The following is a 6049-nucleotide window of genomic DNA, read 5'->3' on the forward strand; positions in this document are numbered from 1 at the left end:
AGCAAGAAAGGAAAAATCGAAACAAGGCTCGAGGCATAAAAAGCAAAACAGATGTTTTCAAACTAAGGCTCGAAGCATTACCTGTTGAGACAAGAACTTATGGTTAAGAAAAGGATAAACGTCTTTTTATTAAAGCAAACAAACGAAAAGCAAAAACAGACAAACGAAAACTTTTCCAATCAGTCAGGCACAGTTTTAGGCTCGCAAAGGAAGCAGCCAAGGTGGGGGGGAGATCCTCTATGACTCTGAATACATTCTTAAAATCCTACAGACTTCGGCCGGGACACAGCACAGACCCTCCTGCAGGAAAGGGGGGGCGGGGCTCGATCCCACACTCCCCCTTCGCTCTTCTGCAGTTGCAGCCGAGGACTACAGCACTTTGAAGATATTATCACACACTCTGGCAATTGCAAACTTCCACTTGCCAAAAATCCCTCAGCGTTTTACAAAGAGCTGGGAAACATAGCCTTAGGCTGTGAGTTCAGCCTGTTGTCTGACTACCAAGGTGACACTAAGTACCCTTGATCACCAGCTATGTCAGGCATAGATAGAAAGAGAGGGGAAAAAAATCTCCTTGCCTGTTTTGTTCCTTTTTTTTTTCCTTTTTTTTTTTTTTTTTTCCTCTACAGTTTATTCACTCACGGGGCTTTTCTACTGAACAACAAACTAATTGAAGTCACACTATCAGTTAAACGATCAAAACTAGCACACAGCCTTCCCGTGAGACGCCACAGCCTTCCCAAATCCCTTCTCCTTCTCAGACAGAGGTATCTCTCCGCCAATGAGCGGGGATTTTAAAATCTCTTCCATGTTGCAGAATTTCCAAAAACACAGAGATTAGAGATTAGTAGCAGATTCCAAAATGACACAAACAGAAACGACTGCTCTACAAGCTTTCACAAACCGCAGCACAAACGGTACAAAATTGATTCACAATCACAAAACCTCGGGATCGCCAAGCAGACACAGATCTGCCCGCAATACACACACACACATCCGGTGCGCGGGCCCACGACTCAAAACGGGACCCTTTGCATCTCAAAACTCAGGCTAGCCCCTCAGATTATGCTTTACCAAGGTGCACCTTTAAACTACAAGCCGAAACCGGAGCTAGTACTGCTTTAGAACCAACAAGACCCTAGACCAGCGGCTCTGCTGCCGCCGTTGCTGCCCCGCCACTCGGGATGCAGCCACCAACTGCCAGGTTCTTTACCTGGAAACAAAACAACCATCTACGATACTCCGCGGAGTTTTTCCAAAACTCATTCAGGCCTCTGCTTTGCATAAGATGTCTCTTATGACTTACAAGCTGCCTCTATTCAAAGGTACCTGTCTTCAGTATTTGTTCTTTACTTTATTTTTTAAACATACCTTTTTGTCCGTAGTTCCAGCAGGCTCTGGTCTGTCTCCGGGGGCATCAGGGGGTCGCAGGAGCCTTCTACCCAGAAAATCCTGGGGGGCGCCCAAAAGGGTCCTAGACCCCGATGGCCCCCTCAGCGAGAGAGAGCAGGCTCCTGCCTGGCTCGCCATAATGAATTATTAAAAAAATATGAATATCGCCCTAATGCCGATATCCAACTATGACGGACAAAAGACTCTCTAAGAGTTTAAAGTTAGAAAGTGTATGTTTAATTACGATGCCGGGCAGCCTGCGGGATAGCTCCCAAACACACGCGCGCTCACAGAAGATCACAGGGTCTTTTTATCTACAGAAGTATTGAATACCCAAAACACAAATGTATATTCATGACTTTAGTACATCCCATTCCCCGCTTCGAATGGTAATTAGCCAAAAGCTATTAAGCGTGCGTGGTTTGTTCTTTGAAATGGGTCGGTGGTCTTTTTTATGGGGCGGGGTCTCAAAATGATGAAGTAAGTGAGTCTTCTTTGCTTTGACTTTTTAACCTTTTAGTGTTGCGTGACAACTGAATCCTGTTTTCCCAGGAGTATTTGATTTATGAATTCATTGTCCTTCTTGAAGCCTATTGATTAGTCAGAATACACAAACATAAGTTGACAGGCCCCATGATTTATCAGTTCCTTAAATCCAGCTTCTGCTTATCAAAAGGGAAGTCTATCTGTCTTACTTCAGCAATATCTGGTTCAACTAAAATCTTTAATTCTTCAAAATGAATGTTTCAGGAATGGAGCTGGAGCACCGGGAGAGGCTGAGGGATGTGAAGGGGCTCAGGAGGGACCTCCGTGGTCTCTACAGCTCCCTGACAGGAGGGGCAGCCAGGTGAGGGTCAGGCTCTGCTCTCGGGTGACATGGTGAGGCAGAAAGGCTCCCAGAGGAGGTTTAGGTTGGATCTGAGGGAAAATTCCTCCTGGAAAAGGCAGTCTTGGCCCAGGCTGCCCAGAGCAGGGGGACTCCCCATCCCTGGGGGGGTTTCACAGCTGTGTGGATGTGGCACTTGGGGACGTGGCCAGGGGTGACCACAGCCTTTTCCAACCTCAGCCATCCCCTGATCCCTTTGGGACCAAACACCAAAAACTCCGGGTTAAATTGTGCCTCCCCACCCCGGGGGGCTTTCCTTGGCCTCTCCCCCCAGCCTGCATCCTGCCTGCCCTGCTCTTCCCTCCCTGGAATCCTCCCCCTTTTCCTCTCCCCAGGTGCCGGACGGAGCGCCCCCTTCCCCCCGGCAGGACTCTGGGGTGAGTGGTGACCCCCCCCGGACACTCCCTGACCCCCGTGTCCCCATCCCTGCACCCCAGACCCCCCCTCACCTCAAACCTCACTCCCCCCATCCCCCCCCGCTCGCCGGGGCAGCGGAGAACGCGGGGGCGGGTGGGATTTGAGGGGGCCGAGCTGGGAGGGGTGCGGGACAGGGCAGGGGGGTGCCGGGGAGGTGAGGGGGGCAGAGCAGGGGGGCATTGAGGGGGTCAGGAGGGGCCTGGGGGGGGCAGGGGGCGCTGGGAGGTATGGGGGGGGGCACTGGGGGGCTGGGCACAGCGGGGACAGGGGAGGCACAGCGGGGACAGGGGGGCGCTGCCCGTGTCCCCCCATCCTGTTCAGGTCCTGTCTCCCCCCCACGCCCCCGGGTCCCACCCAGGAGGGGAAGCAGCATCTTATCTTATCTTATCTTATCTTATCTTATCTTATCTTATCTTATCTTATCTTATCCTATCCTATCCTATCCTATCCTATCCTATCCTATCTAATGTAGTCTAATCGCCCATCTCTACGAGAGATTTAAAGGGGTCGTCCACAAAGTCCATGACATCCGTGTTGGGCAGCGAGGCCTGGATGTTTTCAGCCCCTTGCTCCAGGAAGCTGCAGCTGGGGAGGAGATTCTCCGGTGTCTCCTCGTTCCAGGCAACCTCCAGGAAAGCCGCGGCCGTCAGGTTTTCATCCAAGCCCGGCGTGGTGAGGCCGGGCTCGGCGGGGATTTGCTGCTGCTCTTGCTCCCCTGCCGGGCACAGGGGCAACACTTCAGCCAGGGTGGAAGGTGGCAGCTCCAGGTTGTCGAGAGCGAGGAAATCTTGCTCCAGGGAGGGGCTGAGCAGAGCCTCCCAGTCAATGCTGCCCATCAGTGCGGTCAGCTCGTGCGGCTCCTCGGGGTCGCCCGGGGCATCGCTGGGCAGGCAAGAAGCCTCGGCCACCAGGGCTGTGGGGCAGGGCTCTGGGAACTGCTCCGGGAACTGTTCTGGGAACTGCTCCGGGAACTGCTCTGGGAACTGCTCCGGGACCTGCTCTGGGAACTGTTCTGGAAACTGCTCCGGGACCTGCTGCGGGAGCTGCTGCGGGAACTGCTCCGGGACCTGCTGCGGGAACTGCTCTGGGACCTGCTGCCCCTCCTCGTTCCCCATGGGATCGCTGTAGAGGTTGCTCCCAAACTCCTCGAACTCTTGGAGCGGCTGCTGCAGCTCCGCGCCCACCTCGAGGCTGCCATGGGCCGGGCTGGGCGCACGCTGAGCTGCTGGCTGGGCTCGCTTGCTGGAGGCTGGCGGGATTTGCTCTGGAAACGCCCCGCGGCCCTCGGAGCTGCTGCTCTTGGGCCACTTGGTGTATTGAGGGTGAAACTTCCAATAGGCGCCTCTGCCCGGCTCCCCCTTGTCCCAGGGAACTTTGACGAAGCGCTTGTTGACGCACAGGTTGTTCCGGATGGCGCTCTAGATGCAAAAGAGAACAAACCCCAGGGTTGAAGTCCTGCCAACGGCTCCTACCTGCCAGCTGGGATGAGCGCGGCAGAAGTAGCTGAAGTTGTCGCGGATCCACTTGCAGATGGCGGCCAGGGTGAGCTTGGACTTCCCGCTGGCTTCCATGGCCGTGCAGATGAGGGTGGCGTAGGAATAGGGCGGCCTGACGTGCGGGTTGGTTTTGTAGTCGACGTCCTCGGCGGGCGGAGGGGGCCTGGGCACGGTCTGGGGCAGGGACGCAGTCACCTCGCCTGCGCTGGAGGCGGAGGAGGAGGACGCGGCCGTGCTGGGAATGTCGAGGAAGTCGCAGAGCTCCTCGGAGGTCAGGGGAAAACCCGGGCTCTGGAAGTCCACCAGGCTCACCAGGTTCTCCCAGATGCTGCAGCGATCATTGGGATCCTCGGAGATGGGAGGCAGGCCGAGGTCGGCGCCCGTGAGATTGACCAGCCACAGCAGGTTGGGCTCCTCGCGGCGCTGCTGCTGCTGCTGCTGCTCCTGGCTGGAGCTGGATTGCTCCTGAGCCTCGAGCACGGGGCTGGGGCTCGCCATGGCCTCGGCGCCGGGCAGGGCTCACGTGGAGGCAGAAAATGCACGGGGCAGATGCTGCAGGGAGAAGAGGCAGAGGGTTGAGGTTCAGCGAGAAGCAGCACCCGGACAGCGCCGGGTGTCCCCGGTGCCGCTGGGTGACACGCGTCCCCGGGGCGCTGGGCGCGGGAGCCGCAACGTCCGCCCCGGGGGGGAGCTTTAGCAGCCCCGAGCCTCGGGGAAATTCCCTCGAAGCCTCGCGACCCCGGGCCCCCCAAAGCCAACCCCGCCCAGTGCCCGGCGAGGTTTTGGCCGCAGAAAGAACGAAAGAAAATCAACATCCCCTCCCCGCCCTCAAACAACACAAATCCAGTCCTGCCCTCCCACCAAGCAAGGCGGTTTCTCACACCTGCCACGGGTCAGGACGGCACCTCAGAGTCCGACACCTCCACCCTACGGACCCTAAACCACTCGTCCATCCCCTCCCGCCCCATCCTATCCCATCCCCGCTCCCTTCGCTCTGCTGCTGTTCGTCATTCCCCCTGCCTCCGGTCCCCCAAACTAACCCGGAGCAGGGATCCACCCCAAGCGCGGCGTCCCTCGGAGCGACCCGGCGGCTTCAGCCTTGGGGAAATGCCGTGCGGGGGACGCGGCCTTGGCTCCGGCCTTGCAAAGCCGGGATGCCGGCGCTGCTTTTGGGCCAGGAGACCGAGAAACGGAGAGAGTCAGAGTGCGGCCGGAGCGCAGCAGCTGCCGCTGTGCGGGCTGGAGCGGCTCTGGGGCAACGGCAGCGCTGCCGAGCCTTGGGCTCGAGGGGGACGCTGCCACCAACGGGCATTTCCCCGCCCGGCTGCTGAACGGGCTCCTCTGGCGCCGTGCGGGGCTGAGCCCAGCCCCCGCCGCTTCCCGCAGCCCCTCGAGGGCAGCCCCCCGAGCTTCACAACTCCATTTCCGGCCATGTGGGCATGGTTTATTGACGCCGTGGGGGGAGCTTGATGCTGATTGGGCCGTAGGGGTGGGGCTGCTCCACTTGCAGCCAATGAGCGGCACCGAGGTCTGGGGGAAAGGGGGCGGGGCTTCAGTGGGCAGAATGTAAGTGGGAAGTGAAGTGGGAGGAGCATAAAGGGGTGGGGTTATAGCAGGGATAATGAAAGTGGGCAGGGCTTGTGTGAGCGGGGCTTAAAGTGGAAATAGGCGAGGCTTAAAGGTAAAGGGGTGGGGCTTAAATGGGTGTGGCCAAACGGGAGTGGGCGTAAAATCGCGTTGAGGAAAGTGGGCGGGGCTTCGGTGGGGGGGTTGAATGACAAGTGGGCGTGGCGTAAAGTGGGTGGGAGATAATGTGGAGGGAAATGAAGAGGTGGGGCTTAAAGCATGGTTTAAGGGG

General features: G+C 57.5%; 1 pseudogene; it reads right to left on the reverse strand.

The window, feature by feature from the left end:
• Positions 1-3168: 3168 nt before the first annotated feature.
• Positions 3169-5624, reverse strand: LOC136303439 (forkhead box protein J1-like; annotated as a pseudogene).
• Between the last annotated feature and the right edge of the window lie 425 nt (positions 5625-6049).

This window comes from Chamaea fasciata, unplaced genomic scaffold (assembly GCF_029207755.1).
Source record: "Chamaea fasciata isolate MVZ Bird 193981 ecotype frontalis unplaced genomic scaffold, bChaFas1.0.hap1 SCAF_34, whole genome shotgun sequence".
NCBI classification, from domain to species: Eukaryota; Metazoa; Chordata; class Aves; order Passeriformes; family Sylviidae; genus Chamaea; species Chamaea fasciata.